Raw genomic sequence first — 19,461 nt, forward strand, 5'->3', positions numbered from 1 at the left:
ATTATCACAAACCTCTCCTTTGAAGTTTCCGGTCTATCGACTCATTCTCTAAAAACATCTGATAAACGCTGTTTAAAGACTAAAAGAACATTTCCTATTTGATTGCAAAACACACACACACACACACACACACACACACACACACACACATATATATATATATATATATATATATATATATATATATATATATATATATAAATATATATATATAGTTTGTGCTGTATACATATGTATGTATATACATTTGTGAAATAATTATAATTAGTTTTTTCTTTTCTTTTACACGTTTTCCCTTCTTTATTGTAAAGGATGGCAAGCCCTAAAGGCTTTGAAAGCTACCCTGAAGAGGGGTATGGATTAAGGAATTAATCCCTTAACGAACCGTTTTCTCCCCATCTCTGTTCTTCCTCTGTGAGTAATTCGGCCACTTTGTTTCTCTAGATTAATCAGGCCATATGCCAGTATCATCAGTATGTATGTTTGCCCCAAGGGCAGCACGCAGTGATCGAAAGGTTGTAATTTCGTTGGTACAGATCAAGTGGCCAACGCAGTGGCAGGGTCCATAGATTGAATAATGAGACATTGAGGTGAATAAGAGGCCTGGTGCGTATCTTCTCCACTCGGACCAACCAACCGAGATGAAGCAAAGCTTTGTTGTATATAGCTCGGGACTTAGATCCATTTGCAGGTCATTTAAAGGTTATTAGATGAATATTTTGTGAAATGATTACATTTTATTCAAGGTTCCGAGAGAGAGAGAGAGAGAGAGAGAGAGAGAGAGAGAGAGAGAGAGAGAGAAGCTCTATCTTTAATTTGGTTTCCAATTGCCGTCTTTGTCTCTCTCTCAAACACAAAATTCGTGTTTCTTAGATTGGATGGTGTAGCTTTAGTATCTAGTATTTTATTTAATCTTTCATCATTGTCAATTTGTTAGTTTAGGATTTCTGTTGGGAGCCATCCCCCCCCCCCTCTCTCTCTCTCTCTCTCTCTCTCTCTCTCTCTCTCTCTCTCTCTCTCTCTCTCTCTCTCTCTCTCTCTCTCTCTCTCATAATCTTGGGACACTTGGAACATTAATACATATCCTATCGTAGCAATTTTAAAATACAAGGTAGAATATTGACTTGGTGCGTAAGATTTTAATTCCTGAAATCAGCAGTTGAAGAAGCACAAAAGATAGAGAGGTGTAGGATATCACAGCCTAAGGCCCAATCTAACCTTCAAATAAAACCAATTTTCAGAGCAGTCCTACCCACTTTTTCTCTTGCAAACAATAATGAAAACTTGTTTTGAATAGAATTTCTTAAGCAGCAACTTTGTAGAATACAGGATCGTCTTACTCCTTGAGTGGGACTCGACTATGACCTCACTAATACACTATAAAGCTACAATACAGTTATTTTCGCTGCTACAGAAAATTAAATCTTTAAAAGTATGTAGGCCTACCTTAGGTAATTCGAGCTTTTTCAAAAAGCTCTCGAGTTGAAGTTAGCACCGTGAACACTAGAACTGTTTTACACTTAATACTATTGATGAAAAAATGATGTGATATTCACTTCCCAAAGTACAAAACGTTACTGACTGACCCCGGCCCTGGCTGCCGTTAATCTGGCCCGCTACTCCGCTAGTATGAGCGACCGGCAAGTGGCAACCACAGATAAAAGCTATGGCTGAGCTCTGACTCAGCCTCGAGTTGGGTTCAGATGCATGAAAAGTTGCCAATACCCGTTAATTTGAGATTTATAACAAGTTCTTATTTTTATTATGTTTGTAATTATCAGGTGAAAAAGTTAGGTAATGGACAGATATTCAAAATTGCAATTATACTCAAACATGTCATCTATAATTTGAAACAAATGTTGCCACATTCCATTGGGTACAAGTGACCAACCAAATTTTTTATTTGATGCCAGACGTAAAACGTTTTCTGGACGCTATCACCGTAGCGGCGTAGCCTCAGACAAGACGTCAATCAAAAGAGTCCGCGAGAGCAATGACAACTGATCGATGCAATGTACCAATAAATGCGGATGCTCTAAAGCTATAGGTTAATTCAATATCTTGGGAAAAAAATCATGCGGACGCTGCCAATCAACGTCATTTCCTTGGTTAATTTCCTGATAATTACACTTTCACCGATTAACATTTTATGGCTGTTGTTGTTGTTATAGATTGCCTGGCCCTTCTTGCCAAGCACGGACTCTTGCAACTCTGCAGTCCGTAAGTGTTGACATGATTTTAATTTGAAGGTGATTTTATGGCACTTGGAACTGAAATGAAAGGGTTCTCTCTCTCTCTCTCTCTCTCTCTCTCTCTCCTCTCTCTCTCTCTCTCTCTCTCTCTCTCTCTCTCTCTCTCTCATAGAATTCCTGATAAAATCTTCACTTGGTATTTGGGTACAAGAGTGTAGACAGGATATCAAACGCACACACACGTAATCGAACACAAAGTGAGAAAGTAAACCGCAATCCTTTTTTTCTGCTTTGTAATTGGTTAAATACAGTGCCTCTCTAAGTTAGTTCTTGGAAAATCTTTTTTAATAATCATCTTTCGTATAGAGATATATGTTTAACAGTAACTAATTTAATTTTTGACTTTGAAATCTTGCTTGCTTGTAAAGAACGTCTTATTGTCATAAATGTATTACTACACTGGCCATCCTTTATCGAACGAAGTGTGCCCCTACCTGTCTTTTTGAGAGGGGGCGGGGGGAGGTGACATGGGAAACGTTCCTTCGGCTTTTTTTTCTATTATTTTTCACTTACTTTAATTTTCATATTTATGATTGTTACTTCCGTCAACGAAGTTGGAAGGAGGTTATGTTTTCGCCCCTGTTTGTGTGTTTGTTTGTGAACAGTTTCCTTCCCAGAATTTTAATAGTAGAGTAATGAAACTTGCAGGGATTTACTGCTATGTAAAAAGCTGGCAATAAATAAATTTTGGAAAGTCACGGTCAAGCAAAATGTCCAATTCTCGCAATCATCCATGAGTTTGGACATCGTTGTCACAAAGACTTCAAACTTGGTTCATATTTGAGTGTATGAAAAACCACGCCAATTAATACATGTTAAGGTCCAAAGTCAAGGTCAAGGTCGAGAAATAAGCTCTCGCGGTGGAGGCCTGCGCTCTATTGAGTGCCCCTCTAATTGTTCTTGTTATTCAAGAACATTTTCATAGTCCGCAAAAATAAGGATTTTTGTTATCATTGTCATGTCTATCTCAAATCTTTCACTATAGTTATTTTCAGAGTGGTTGAGATTATTTCCTGTCGGGAATATTGCTTCCAGTGCACCTCAAGATGTGAACTATAGGCATTTATACTTGGCGGTCTTTGCATTCCCAATTTGGCGCTACTTCTACTATACCTCCGTTCCCACTTTTTTTTTTTTTTCTTTTCATCCAACCTCTAACTTTTCTTCAATACTGTAAAATTAAATCTCAGAGTTTTATCCCGACGCACATGAGGGCTGAATGGCCTCTCAGGACCTGGTGCCGGGTCTTCTGCCCCAAAATAATAGATTAGATTACTATTTTCATCATGGGGCGTATCTTGATTTTTCAATTGCCTTTTCATACGCAGATAAGGTTTGGTTATTAAGGTTCACCAGCTAATTGTTAGATTGCCCCTACTTGCATAGACACGGGATCTTACTTATAGAAGCCCCTCAATCAGTGACATAGTTAAGGATGGACAGAGGGCGCCTTATTGAAAATGCCTCCCCACCTGGCTTCCTAGAGAGAGAGAGAGAGGTGGGGGGGGGGGGGATTGTTCCAAAGGAGGGTCAGAGAGTTAAAGTATGCAAGTAAACATTTAAAATTACCACCGACTCATCAGGATAAGGGAAAGTGAAAGGGCTTTTTACTAATTCAGCGTTGCCCCTGCTCTCAATACCAGCTAAGAAACTTATTTGCATTCATTTGTTGTGCATTGAGAAGGCGAACGTGGTATGCACTTGCACGTCGGACAATTACTGTTTACTGTTGTATTTGTTGTGCTGATGCATCTTTGTTATTACAGGTCGATTGGCTTTATGGAATATTGAGTACTCATCGTGAAAACATGGTTTTTATATTTTCCAAAATATCACAAATGAGTAATGTTCATGAATCGATCAAATTTGTTTAGGAAAATAGCGCAAAAGCACTGTCGAATATAGCATTTTCCAAAGAAAGAAAAGGACATATATACAGTCAGTATCAGTATCATAAGTAGATTGTGTCAAAGTAACCAAGATTTCAACTATGTAATTATGTTTAGTGATTAATATAAAATTGAATAGAGAGTGTTGAGAACTTCATATATCATTGAATGTGGTGACACTATTTACAACAGATATTAAGTGTGTGTTTTACCAGATAAAAGAACGATGTCCTCTTAGTTCTTTATTCCTTTAACGGGACGTCAAAACGTGAAGGCTAGGACTAATATAATCAACATGAAATCACTCCTGAATACATGTACCACCAACTAGAATTTCTATCGCTGTATCACACTTTTACGATATTTTGCACTTTTTTTTTTTTAAGAATCTTTTTGGCAACGTTATTTTGCATGTTATCTGAGTATCTTTGCTGGCAACGTTATTTTGCATTGTTTTCTAAGTATCTTTGCTGGCAACGTTTTTTGCATTTTATCAGTATCCTTGCCGGCAACGTTATTTTGCATTGTTTTCTAATTATCTTTGCTGGCAACGTTTTTTGCATTTTATCAGAGTATCTTTGCCGGCAACGTTATTTTGCATTGTTTTCTGAGTATACTTGCTGCCAACGTTACTTTGCATTTTTTTCTGAGAATATTTGCTGGCAACTTTATTTTGCATTATTTATCTGAGAATCTTTGCTGGCAAGATTATTTTGTATTTTTTTCTGAGAATCTTTGCTGGCTAGGTTGTTTTGCATTGTTTTCTGAGTAGCTTTGCTGGCAATGTTATATTAAATTTTTTCTGAGAATCTCTGCTGGCAACGTTATTTTGCATTTTTTTTTTGAGAATCTTTGCTGGCAACGTTATTTTGCATTTGTTCTGAGAATCTATGCCGGAAACGTTATTTTGCATTTTTTCTGAGAATCTTTGCTGGCAATGTTATTTTGCATTTTTCCTGAGAATATTTGCTGGCAACATTATTTTGAATTTTATCTGAGTATCCTTGCAGGCAATGTTATTTTGCATTGTTTTCTGAGTATCTTTGCTATCAGCGTTATTTTGCATTGTTTTTTAAGTATCTTTGCTGGCAATGTTGTTTTGCATTATTTTTATTATCTTTGCTGGCAATATTACTTTGCATTTTTTTCTGAGAATCTTTGCTGGCAACGTTATTTTGCATTTTTTCTGAGAATCTTTGCTGGGAACGTTATTTTTCATTATTTTCTGAGTCTCCTTGCAGGCAATGTTATTTGCACAATTTTCCGAGTATCTTTGCTGGCAACATTATTTTTTATTTTTCTTAGAATCTTTTCTGGTAACATTATTTTGCGTTGTTATCTGAGTATCTTTGCTGAAAACATTAATTTGCATTGTTTTCAGAGTATATTTGCTGGCAAAGTTAATGCAATATTTTCTGAATATCTATGCTGGCAACTTTATTTCGGAATTTTTCTGTGAATCTTTGCTGGCAACGTTATTTCACATTGTTTTCTGCATATTTTTGCTGAAAACGTTATTTTGTATTTTTTTCTGAGAATCTTGGCTGGCAACGTTAATTTGCATTGTTATCTGAGTATCTTTGCTGGCAATATTATTTTGCATTGTTTTCTGAGTATCTTTGCCAACCACGTTATTGCACTTTTTTCTGAATATCTCTGCTGGCAACATTTTTATGCATTTTTTTCTGAGAATATTTGCTGGCAAGGTCATTTTGGATGTTTTCTGTGAATGTTTGCTGGCAACATTATTTTGCCTTGTTTTCTGGGTATCTTTCCTGGAAACATTATGGTATTTTTTCTATGTTTCTTTGCTGGCAACGTTATTTTGTATATTTCTGAGAATTTTTGCTGGCAAGGTTATTTTGCATTGTTTTCTGAGTATCTTTATTAGCAATGTTAGTTTTCCTTGTATTCTTAGTATCTTTGCTGGCAACATTATTTTGCATTTTTTCTGAGAATCTTAGCTGGCAACATTATTTTGCATTGTTTTTTTAGCATCTTTGCTCGCAATGTTATTGCACTTTTTTCCTGAATATCTTTGCTGGCAACCTTAATTTGCATTTTCCTGAGAAGCTTTGCCAGCAACGTTATTTTATATTGCTTTCTTAGTATCTTTGCTGGTAACGTTGTTTTGTATTGTTTTCTGAGTATTTTTGCTGCCAATGGTATTTTGTATGTTTTCTGAGAATCTTTACTGGCAAGGTTATTTTGCATTGTTTTCTGAGTATCTTTGCTAGCAATGTTATTTTGCATTTTTTTAGTATCTTTGCTGGAAACATTATTTTGCACTTTTTTCTAAGAATCTTTGCTGGGAATGTTATTTAGTATCGTTTTTTTTTTTTTTTTTGTGCATGTAAGCTGGCAATGTTATTTTGCATTTTTTCTTAGTATGTTTGCTGGCAGCGTTATTATACATTGTTTTCTAAGTATCTTTGCTGGCAATGTTATTTTGCATTGTTTTCTGAGTATCTTTGCTGGCATTTTTTTTACATTGTTTTCTTAGTATTTTCGCTGGCAACGTTATTTTACCTTTTTTCGGAGAATCTTTGCTGGCAACGTTATTTTGCATTATTTTCTGAGTATCTTTGCAGGCAATGGTATTTTGCATTATTTTGTAAGTATCTTTGCTGACAATGTTATTTTGAATTGTTTTCTGAGAATCTTCACTGGCAACGTTATTTCGCATTGTTTTCTGAGTATCTTTGCAGGCAACATTATTGCAGTTTTTTTTTCTGAATATCTTTGCTGGCAACATTATTTTGCCTTTTTTTCTGAGAAACTTTGCATGCAACGTTTATTTTGCATTGCTTTCTGTGTATCTTTTTTGGCAATGTTATTTTGAATTGCTTTCTGAGTATCTTTGCTGGCAATATCATTTTGCATTTTTTTCTGAGAATCTTTGCTGGCAATGTTATTTTGCATTGTTTTCTGAGTATCTTTGCTGGCAACATTATTTTTTATTTTTTTTAGAATTTCTTCTGGCAACATTATTTTGCATTGTTATCTGAGTATCTTTGCTGGCAACAGTATTTTGCATTGTTTTCTGAGTATATTTGCTGGCAACGTTAACGCACTTTTTTTTTCTGAATATCTTTGCTGGCAACTTTTATATCTGATTTTTCTGAAAATCTTTGCTGGCAATGTTATTTTGCATTGTTTTTCGTGTATCTTTGCTGAGAACGTTATTTTGCCTTTTTTCTGAGAATCTTGGCTTTCAATGTTAGTTTGCATTGTTATCTCAGTATCTTTGCTGGCAACATTATTTTGCATTATTTTCTGAGTATCTTTGCTTTGAACGTTATTGCACTTTTTTTCTGAATATCTTTGGTGGCAAAATTATTGTGCATTTTTTTCTGAGAATATTTGCTGGCATCGTAATTTTGCATTTTTTCTGAGTATCTCTGCTGGCAAGGTCATTTTGGATTTTTTCAGAGAATGTTTGCTGGCAACATTATTTTGCATTGTTTTCTGAGTATCTTTCCCGGAAATGTTATGGCATTTTTTCTGAATATCTTTGCTGGCAACGTTATTTTGCATTTTTCTGAGAACCTTTGCTGGCAAGGTTATTTTTCATTGTTTTTTGAGTATCTTCGGTGGCAATGTTAATTTGCATTGTTTTCTTAGTATCTTTGCTGGCAACGATATTTTACATTTTTTCTGAATATCTCTGCTGGCAACCTTAATTTGCTTTTTTATCAGAATCTTTGCTGGCAACGTTATTTTACATTGATTTCCGAGTATCTTTGCTCGCAATGTTATTTTGCATTGTTTTCTGAGTATCTTTGCTGGCAATGTTATTTTGCATTGTTTTCTGAGTATCTTTGCTGGCAACGTTATTTTGCATTGCTTTCTGAGTATCTTTTCTGGCAACATTATTTTGCATTGTTTTTCAGTATGTTTGCTGGCAACGTTATTTTGCATTGTTTTCTGAGTAACTTTGCTAGCAACGCTATTTTTCATATTCTTTTGAGTATCTTTGCTAGCAAAGTTATTTTGCATTGTTTTCTGAGTATCTATGCTGGCAACGTTATTGCTCTTTTTTTCTGAATATCTTTGCTGGCATCATTATTTTGTTCTTTTTGTTTTGAGTATCTTTGCTGGCAACTTATTTTGCATCTTTGGTGGCAACGTTATTTTGCACTGTTTTCATAGAATTGTTGCTGGCAATATTACACTTTTTTCTGAATATCATTGCAGCAATATTATTGCACCTTTTTTTCTGAGAATGTTTCTGTCAACGCTATTTTGCATTGTTTTCTGAGTATCCCTGCTATCAATGTTATTTTGCATTATTTTCTGAGAATCTTTGCTGGAAACATTATTTTGCATTTTTTTTCTTAGAATCTTTGCTAGGAATGTTATATAGCATTGTCTTTTTGTGTGTGTGTATGTTAGCTGGCAACGTTATTTTACATTTTTTCTTAGTATGTTTGCTGGCAGTGTTATTTTGCACTGTTTTCTGTGTATCTTTGCTGGCAATTTTTTTTTTGCATTGTTTTTCTAGTATCTTTCCTGGCAACGTTATTTTTCCAGTTTTTCTAAGAATCTTTGCTGGCAACGTTATTTTGCATTGTTTTCTGAGTATCTTTGAAGGCATTGTTGCACTTTAACGTTATTGCACTTTCTTTTCTTAGAATCTTTGCTGGCAACGTTATTTTGCATTGTTTTTTTATAGTATCTTTGTTGCTGGTAACGTTATTTTGCATTTTTTTCTGAGAATATTTGCTGGCTCCGTTATTTTGCATTGTTTTCTGAGTATCTTTGGTGGCAACGATATTTTGCACTTTTTTTTTATATTTGCTGACAATGTTATTTTGCATTGTTTTCTGAGTATCTTTGCTGGCAACATTATTATGCATTTTTTTCTGATTGTCTTTGGTGGCAACGTCATTTTGCATCGTTTTCTAAGTATCTTTGCTGGCAAAGATATTTTGCATTTTTCCTGAGAATCTTCACTGGCAACGTTATTTCGCATTGTTTTCCGAGTATCTTTGCTGACAACGTTATTGCATTCTTTTTTCTGAATATCTTTGCTGGCAACATTATTTTGCCTTTTTTCTGCGAATCTTTTCTTGCAACGTTTATTTTGCATTGCTTTCTGAGTATCTTTGTTAGCAATGTTATTTTGCATTGCTCTCATAGTATCTTTGCTGGCAACATCATTTTGCATTTTTCCTGAGAATATTTGCTGGCAATGTTATTTTGCATAGTTTTCTGAGTATCTTTGCCGGCATCGTTATTTTGCATAGTTTTCTGAGTATCTTTGCATAGTTTTCTGAGTATCTTTGCTTGCATTGGTATTTTGCATTTTTTCTGAGCATTTTAGCTGGCAATGATATTTTGCATTCTTTCTGAGAAACTTGGTTGGCAACATTATTTGGTACTTTTTTACTGAGTATCTTTGCTGGCAACGTTATTTTGCATTGTTTTGTGAGCATCTTTGCTGGCAACGTTATTTTGTGTTGTTTTCTGAGTATCTTTGCTGGCAACGTTATTTTACATTTTTTGCTGAGTATCTTTGCTGGCAATGTTATTTTGCATTGTTTTCTGAGTATCTTAGCTGGCAACGTTATTCTGCATTGCTTTCTGAGTGTTTTTGCTGGCAACATTATTTTGCATTGGTTTCTGAATATCTTTGCTGGCATGGTTATTTTTCATTGTTTTTTGAGTATCTTTGCTGGCAATATCATTTTGCATTGTATTTACACTATCTTTTTTGGCAACGTTATTTCGCACTTTTTCTGAGAATCTATGCTTACAATATTATTATGTATAGTTTTCTGAGTATATTTGCTGGCAATGTTATTGCACTTTATTTTCTGAATATCTTTGCTGGCAATGTTATTACACTTTTTTTTTCTGATAATCTTTGCTGGTAACGTTATTTTGCATTGTTTTTTCATTATCTTTGCTGGCAATGTTATTTTCAATTTTTTACTGAGAATCTTTGCTAGCAACGATATTTTGCATTGTTTTGTGAGTATCTTTGCTGACAATGTTATTTTTCTTTGTTTTGAGTATCAATGCTGGCAATGTTATGTTGCATTGTTTTTGAGATTTTTTTGTTGGCAACGTTATTTTGCATTGATTTCTGAGTATCTTAGCTGGCAATGTTATTTTGCATTATTTTTCAAGTATCTTTGCTGGCAGAGTTGTTTTGCCTTTTTCTGAGAATCTTTGCTTGCAACGTTTATTTTGCATTGTTTCTTGAATATCTTTGTTGGCAATGTTATTTTGCATTGCTTTTTAAGTATCTTTGCTGGCAACGTCATTTTGAAATTTTTAAGAGATTCTTTGCTGGCAATGTTATTTTGCATTGTTTTCTGAGTATCTTTGCTGGTAACGTTATTGCCTTTTTTTTCTGAATATCTTTGCTGGCATCATTATTTTGCATTGTTTTATGAGTATCTTTGCTGACAAGGTTTTTTGCATTATTTTCTGAGTATATTAGCTGGCAACGTTATTTTACATAGTTTAGTTAGTATCTTTGTTGGCAATGTTATTTTCTATTTTTTCTGAGTACTCTATTTTGCATATTTTTCTGAGAATCTTGGTGGGCAATGTTATTTTGTACTGTCTTATGAGTATCATTGCTGGCAACGTTATTTTGCATTTTTTTCTGAGTATCTTTGTTGGCAATGTTATTTTGGATTTATTTTTAGCGTCTTAGCTGGCAACGTTATTTTGCATTGTTTTCTGAGTGTCTTAGCTGGCAACGTTATTTTGCATTGTTTTCTGAGTGTCTTAGCTGGCAATGTTATTTTGCATTGTTTTCTGAGTGTCTTAGCTGGCAACGTTATTTTGCATTGTTTTCTGAGTATCTTTGTTAGCAATGCTATTTTGGATTTATTTTTAGCGTCTTAGCTGGCAATGTTATTTTGCATTGTTTTCTGAGTGTCTTAGCTGGCAACGTTATTTTGCATTGTTTTCTGAGTGTCTTAGCTGGCAACGTTATTTTGCATAGCTTTCTGAGTGTGTTTGCTGGCAACGTTATTTTGCATTGTTTTTTTATTGTCTTTGCCGGCAATGTTATTTTGCATTATTTTCCTAGTAACTTTGCTGGCAACGTTATTTTCCATAGGTTTCTGAGTATCTTTCAGGCAAAGTTATTTAGCATGGCTTTCTGAAAATCTTTGCTAGCAACGTTATTTTGCATTGTTTTTGAGTATCTTTGCTGGCAACGTTATTGCACTTTTTTTTTATCTCAATATCTTTGTTTGCAATGTTATTGCACTTTTTTACTGAGAATTTTTCCTGGCAACATTATTTGTCATTGTTTTCTGAGAGTCTTTGCTGGCAACGTCATTTTGTATTTTTTTCTGAGAAATTTTGCGGGCAACGTTATCTTGCATTTTTTTCTGAGTATCTTTGCCGGCAACGTTATTAGGTATGGTTTTATTGAGTATCTATGCTGGCAACGTTATATTACATTGTTTTCTGAATATCATTGCTGGTAAGAAAATGGTAGCCCTTACTTTTCACTAAACTTGTACTAACCTAAGGTCACTTGTCACTTGTCTTAAAAAGGAGCACTCGCATATGCACGTGTGTGCGAATATACTCTCTCTCTCTCTCTCTCTCTCTCTCTCTCTCTCTCTCTCTCTCTCTCTCTCTCTCTTATACAATATATATATATATGTATATATATATATATATATATATATATATATATATATATATATATATATATATATATATATATATATATATATACAGAGAGAGAGAGAGAGAGAGAGAGAGAGAGAGAGAGAGAGAGAGAGAGAGAGAGAGAGAGAGAGAGAGAGACTCTGTGTTTGTCTCTGTATGTGTCGGTGTGTTCGTTCCAGATTGCCTGGAGCTTGTCTCTGGGCCGTTGCTCTTAGACTAGAAGTCATAGGCCCCCCCTGTGCGTGTGTGCTAGGCACAGAAGTTATTGCCCCCCCCCTGTGCGTGTATGTTAGGCACACAAGTCATAGCCCCCCCCCCTATGCGTGTATGATAGGCACACAAGTCATAGCCTCCCCCCCCCCCCCCGGTGCGTGCGTGCTAGGCAAACACGTCATAGCCACCACCCTGTGCGTGTGTGCTAGGCACACAAGTCATAGCTAGCACACAAGTCATAGCCCCCTACCCTGTGGGTGTATGCTAGGCACACAAGTCACATCCCCCACCCTGTGCGTGTGTGCTAGGCACACAAGTCATAGCCCCCAACCACTGTGTGTATGCTAGGCACACAAGTTATAGCCCCCACCCTGTACGTGTGTGCAGGCACACAAGTCATAGCCCCCACCCTGTGCGTGTGTGCTAGGCACACAAGTCATAACCCCCTCCCCTCTGCGTGTATGCTAGGCAGACAAGTCATAGCCCCCACCTTTTGTGTGTGTGTGTGTGCTAGGCACACAATTCACAGCCCCCACCCTGTGCGTGTATGCTAGGGACACAAGTCACAGCCCCTTCCCCTGTGTGTGTGTGCTAGCCACACAAGTCATAGCCCCTGCCCCCTTTGCGTGTATGCTTGGCACACAAGTCATAGCCCCCACCCTGTGTGTGTGTGCTAGGCACACAATTCACAGCCCCACCCTGTGCGTGTATGCTTGGCACACAAGTCATAGTCCCCACCTTGTGCATGGGTGCCCCCACCCTGTGCGTGTGTGCTAGGCACACAAGTCATAGCCCTTATCCTGAAAGTGTGTGCTAAGCACACAAGTCATAGCCCTCATCCTGAAAGTGTGTGCTAAGCACTCAAGTAACAGCCCTCAACTCGTAAGTCTATGCTAAGCACACAAGTCATGCCCCCCTCCCCCTGTGCGTGTGTGCTAAGCATGCAAGTTATAGCCCCCAACCTGTAAGTGAGTGGTAGGCACACAAGTCATAGCCCCCACCCTTTACATGTGTGCTAAGCACAGAAGTCATAGTCCCCACCCTGTGCGTTTGTGCTAGGCACACAAGTCATAGCCCCCACCCTGTGTGTCTTTTAGTCTAAGAGCTCCCGCCCGGACCAAGCACAAACGCACATGGTGGGGCTATGACTTTTAGTCCAAGAGCACTCACCTGTAGCAAGGTAATACGCACACGGTGGGGCTATGACTTTTAGTCTAAGAGTACCCGCCTGGAGCAAGCACACACGCACTTGTTGGGTCTATGACTTTTAGTCTAAGAGCAACCACCTGGAGCAAGCAGACACACACAGCGGCGAGCCTATGACTTTTAGTTTAAGAGCACCCTTCCAAAGCAAGCACACACTCGCAAGGGCGGGTTTATGACTTTTAATCTAAGAGCACCCCCTTGAGCAAGCACATACGCACAGTGGCGAGCCTATGAATTTTAGTTTAAGAGCACCAGCCCAGAGCAAGCACACATGCACAGGGTGGGGATATGACTTTCAGCCTAAGAGCACCCGTCCAGAGCAAGTACACACACAGGGTGGGGGCTATGACTTTTTTTTTCTAAGAGCACCCGCCCGGAGCAAGTGCACACACACAGGGGCGGGGCTATGACTTTTTGTCTAAGAGAACCAGCCTTAAGCAAGCACACAAGCACAGGGTGGCGGTTATGAATTTTAGTCTAAGAGCACCCACCCGGAGCAAGCACACACGCAACATCTGGGGCTATGACTTTTAGTCTAAGAGCACTCACCTGTAGCAAGCTAACACGCACACGGTGGGGCTATGTCTTTTAGTCTAAGAGTACCCGCCTGGAGCAAGCACACACGCACTTGTTAGGGCTATGACTTTTAGTCTAAGAGCAACCACCTGGAGCAAGCAGACACACACAGCGGCGAGCCTATGACTTTTAGTTTAAGAGCACCCTTCCAAACCAAGCACACACTCACAGGGGCGGGTTTATGACTTTTAATCTAAGAGCACCCACCCTAAGCAAGTACACATGCAAAGGGTGGGGCCTATGACTTTTAGTCTAAGAGCACCCCCTGAGCAAGCACACACGCACAGTGGCGAGCCTATGAATTTTAGTTTAAGAGCACCAGCCCAGAGCAAGCACACATGCACAGGATGTGGGTATGACTTTTTGTCTAAGAGAACCAGCCTTAAGCAAGCATACAAGCACAGGGTGGTGGTTATAACTTTTAGTATAAGAGCACCCACCCGGAGCAAGCACACACGCAACATCTGGGGCTATGACTTTTAGTCTAAGAGCACCCGCCTTGAGCAAGCACATACGCATAGGATGGGGGCTATGACCTATAGTCAAAGAGCACCCGCCCAGAGCCAGCACACATACCCAGGGTGTGGGCTATGACTTAAAGTCAAAGAGCACCCACCCTGAGAAAGCACACACACATAGGGTTTGGGCTATGACTTTTAGTCTAAGAGCACCCACCTGGAGCAAGCACACATGCACGGGGGGCCGGGGGGGGGGGGGCCTAAGACCTATAGTCAGAGACCACCCGCCTGGAGCAAGCACACACATTCAGGGTTGGACTATGTCTTCTAGTCTAAGAGCACCTGGAGGGAGCAAGGACATACGTATGCCGGGCTACTCATTTTAGTCTAAGAGCTCCCACCCTGAGCAAGCACACACGCACAGGGTGGAGGCAATAACTTATAGTCAAAGAGCACCTGCCCGGAGCAAGCACACACGCACGCACAGTGTTGGGTTATGACTTTTAGCCTAAGAGCACCCGATCAGAGCAAGCACATACACACAGGGGCGGGGCCATGACTTTTAGTCACTCTAAAGAACCCGCCCGGCAATCTGGAACAAACGCACGAACACACGCAGACATTCTCTCTCTCTCTCTCTCTCTCTCTCTCTCTCTCTCTCTCTCTCTCTCTCTCTCTCTCATATATATATATATATATATGTATATATATATATATATATATATATATATATATATATATATATATATATATATATATATATATATATATATATATATATATATATATATATATATATTATAAGTAGAGAGAGAGAGAGAGAGAGAGAGAGAGAGAGAGAGAGAGAGAGAGAGAGAGAGAGAGATATTATATTTACCTACGCATGTATATATGAACGCTCGTTTATGCGTGCGCATATCTATGTGTGCTTAGCAGAGCCAATACGTTACAAAGTGTTTATGGGCATTGGGATGACATGAGCCAGATGCGGACGGAGAGATTAGAGCCCTTAGGCAAAACTGTTCTTCCATTTTTTCTTTACAGCGATTTGTCAGACCTTTAGCTAGATATTTACAAGGGAAATTTTCTACATCATACTTTGACGTTCTCATGGAATCACATGGTACACCAAAGTAGATTGATGACACTTTAGCCAATCAATACGGACTTAAAAGATGAAAAATCTGGGAAAGCTACAATAAGCTTTATTGTTTCCATGAAAGCAATTTTGTACCCCTTTACAAGCTAGGATATGACCACCATCCTGAAAAAAATTTGACGGATTTTATTTTTTTTAGTATATTGCTTGAGACTCACTTCAGAGTCAAATGTAGATACATAAGATAGCCTACATAAAATTCACCATTCAAATTTTCTATTCATTATTGTGATACGTTGCACCGTTTTTGGTGCTTAGAGTTGTAAAAATGCTTGGAGATGTTTTTTTTTTTTTTTATACTCTATTTCCTTATATAGTTTCGAAACTCATTTACTAAGTTGGCCTTCCTTCTTTATTGTGGTTTAAAACAGTGAAAGCTCACTGGTAGAGAACTACCCTTGCATCTACCCATCAACCCAAAACATAAAGTTATCAACCGTGGCCATTGCTACACCAATTCTTGCGACATAATTAGAAGTATTGGTTTTTGTGATAGTGTTAGTTTTCTCGCTGTTTATTACGTGACAATCTTATTCTTTATAGGAAAATCTTGAAATATAGTCGGGTTATTTTGTAGATTGATTGTAAGATAGTAGCTAGGTTGTAAACTATTTTTCCATTCTATTCCATGAGTTGATTCACTCTCTGGCATTGGGAAAAATTATAATGTGGCATCAATAGGATCCTCAATGTTTAATGTTATTATTATTATTATTATTATTATTATTATTATTATTATTATTATTAAAAGCAAAGCTACAACCCTAGTTGGAAAAGCAAGATGCTATAAGCCCAAGGGCCTCTAACAGGAAAAAATAGCCCAGTGAGGAGGAGAAATTAGGAAACAGATAAGCTACAAGAGAAGTAATAAATAATCAAAATGAAATATTTTAGGAACAGTAACAACTTTAAATTAGATCTTTTATGTATAAACTATTAAGAAACTTCAAAACAAACAAGAGGAAGAGAAATAAGATAGATGTCTGAATTTGAACACGACAGCCCCTTGCGAGAAACACATATCACAGAATATTTTAAGCCTTTATTTCTACAGCTACAGGTGGCAGTCATGCATCCTTTGGGGCATTTACATGATATGCTGTTTAACAGTGTGGGAAAAAACAGGATCTTTATCTGTTGTGATTGGTGCCAGTCCTTTTGTCGTCACATTCCATGTAATTTCCAACCATTTTTGCACTTGGTGATTATGTAAGGAATGAAATCGAGCATCCGCATCTGTTGAAAGCAAAGAGGCCAGAGTGATTTTGATTTTATTCAGTGATTGGGCAAAGTACCGGTGTATAGATTCACAAAGGTATTCTCATTCATTAGTCCCTTAAAACTGAAGAATGAAAGCCTTTCCCATCTCAATAATCTTTGGAGGTTCAGCAGATGGTTCTTTAAACATGGCAACTAGATCTTGTTGTTCTTCTTTCTCTTCCAACAGACTTGTGAACTTCAGTTTTCCTTGGCTGAAAGAGGCAGAAGTGAAGTAGTATCAGCCCCACTAAATGCTAGTAAGGAAAGAATGTTGTCCTTGATGACTGATCCAAATTTCATGGAGATGGCTTGTACAGTTTGCTTTTGTATTTCCTTTGCCTGGTTTTAAGATCATATTTGTCTTTGATCCATCAAAGGTTGTATAATTAAGATATCTGTATTGTTACTGATTCAGCTCTGGTAGTCTCTTCAATAGTAGTAGCAACAATCAGTGTGTCTGCATCTTCAATTGCCTGTTTTACAGTAAAACCCTCGATTATTTTAATATGAATAATTTTTTACATAATATAACACCATGATAACCTTGATGATGAGCATTTTGATAATCTGGCTCTGATTTCTCACATTTGAGAGAAATTTACATTGGCTTGTTGTTGCTGGCATTATTTCAGAAAACATGACGTGTCTGGTAGAATTAATTATTCGACGAGAACACGCAGCACATTCCGTACTTTTTTCTTCTAAGGTTTTTGAACATGCATCAAATACAACAATATTTTTTCCCCTGTGCATATTACATACTTAGCGTATCTGTTTAGAATTGTCGAGAATATCTCTCCTTTTACCAAACAATTAAAAAAATCAGAAATACCCCATAAGTAATGTTAAAGTTTGATTTTTGGTTATGTGATATTTCTCTTCATTTAACTCATATTTTTTTCGGATTAACAAAACCAACTTTACATTCATTGCGTTTAAAGTCCATCTGAGATTACAAGGTACGGGTGACAGAACAACACCCTACAGTTTCGTCTCGTCAATATGGGGCGGGTTTGTTTACATTATGGTAAGGGAACGACGGACGTTGGCATTCGCTGCTGCCAGGCGGTAAGTTGAAATCAAATAATTACAAAGAAATAAAACTGAGATTCAAATAATTAGATTATTTTAACAAGTAACAATAATTACATCTCCAGTAATTCACGTATCAGTAAGAGGTAGAGGTGATTCATACACCACAGATTTCTTAGTTTTACGCATTCCCTATTAATCAGAAAGTACACGGGATAAGGGGCTAGTTCTTACTCAAAGTGAAGTTTGAATTGTTGATGTGAGTTCATGGTGAATGGAATCCTTCTAAAAAAACATCTGATTTGATTTGCAAAGTTGCTGCTAACATTGTTTGACATTGATCAAACTCCAACATTGTGCATATTATGAAGATTTGTTCCCACATCTGTTATTCCCGTGCTAAGTGGCATAATGTGTGTGTGTGTGTGTGTGTGTGTGTGTGTGTGCGTGTGCGCGGGGTCACTGTTGTGAAATTATGTTAAATATATTTCACATTTCAATTGAACTGAATTGTATAAGTTTACGTTAAAATAGTTTTGACATAGAAAACGTACCCATTTCATAGAAATTAGCAAATAGTAAAAGGGAGTCTTTAGTAAATTATAGATGGCTGTCATTTTTGCTGTATCAATGTTCAGACCGTAGGATTTAGAATTGTGGTAATAATAAGGAAAAGGCTTTTAGTTGCCCCCAAAGAAATTCTGAGCGAATTACGTAGCCATATGAAAAATTCTAAGTGGAGATTATGGTAATGACGTACCTACAGCATATAATTTTGACAAATGTAGATATAAAAGACCCAGGCCTACATGACTGAGGACTATGAAGCGGGAAGTAGGAGATGTTGAATGGAGAAGTATTGATTTAAAAGCTCAAGATAGAGACGACTAGCGAAATCTAACCGAGGCCCTTTGCGTCAATAGGCGAAGGAGGCGATGATGATGAGATATAGAATACCGGTTATTCATGTAAGCTCCAAGCTTTCTTGAGCGATCCATACAATATATCGTGAAAGTCTATTTCTTATCATCATTTATATATTTTTTCTTGATGTGTTTTCTGGTTTTTAAATACTGAGTAAATGTGTAAATTCATTCAATAATGATATATCTATACAATTGTTAGTTAATTAATTGATTTAGTTACTAGTTAATTTATGAATTTTGTTGTCAAGTAGTATTTTATGTAGCTATTAATTTGTTTACCTATTTATCTAATAAGATTGATAATGTATTTTATAATTTATTTACAATAGTCACTTTGCCCCTACTTTAGTCATAGTAAAAAACAATAGGGATGTATTTACTTCGTAAACCAATGCTGTTTTCTCCTCATTATCTTTCCTACATAATTATATATTGTATGTATTTTCGATCATTTACTAATAATACAGAATATGTCACATTAAAGCATATTCACTTGAATATGACTCGTATCCTCATTTAATATGTTATTAAATTTCTTATTCCTGATCTAGATATTAATCTCCGGCTCCGTCGTTCAATCAGTTCGTTATGCATGTTGCATGGGATTTTTCATAATTCTGATCATCCTTTACATTATGATATTCCTGGACAGTTCCATCATCTTCGTAATACTAGGCATACAGTTCTCCACCAGGAGGCTCAATACTACACCGTATTCTAGAAGTTTTAGTTCCAGCTGTGACCAAGTTGTGGAATGATCTTCCTAATCGGGTAGTTGAATCGGTAGAATTTCAAAAGTTCAAACTTGCAGCAAATGTTTTTATGTTGAACAGGCTGACATAG

General features: G+C 37.1%; 1 protein-coding gene across 5 annotated transcripts in view; it reads right to left on the reverse strand.

Moving 5' to 3' along the window:
- Positions 1-19,461, reverse strand: part of LOC137650018 (transient receptor potential cation channel subfamily A member 1 homolog) — a 195,536-nt gene that overhangs the window by 44,374 nt on the left and 131,701 nt on the right. Inside the window, exon 1 of one of the 5 annotated variants that reach the window (XM_068383023.1) lies at positions 1,587-1,639. The exons of 1 other annotated variant lie outside the window; for it this stretch is intronic. The gene's annotated coding sequence lies outside the window, so the exon portion shown is untranslated. 3 more of the 5 variants (XM_068383024.1, XM_068383022.1, XM_068383021.1) reach the window with 3 other exon arrangements.

Source organism: Palaemon carinicauda, chromosome 11 (genome assembly GCF_036898095.1).
Source record: "Palaemon carinicauda isolate YSFRI2023 chromosome 11, ASM3689809v2, whole genome shotgun sequence".
NCBI classification, from domain to species: Eukaryota; Metazoa; Arthropoda; class Malacostraca; order Decapoda; family Palaemonidae; genus Palaemon; species Palaemon carinicauda.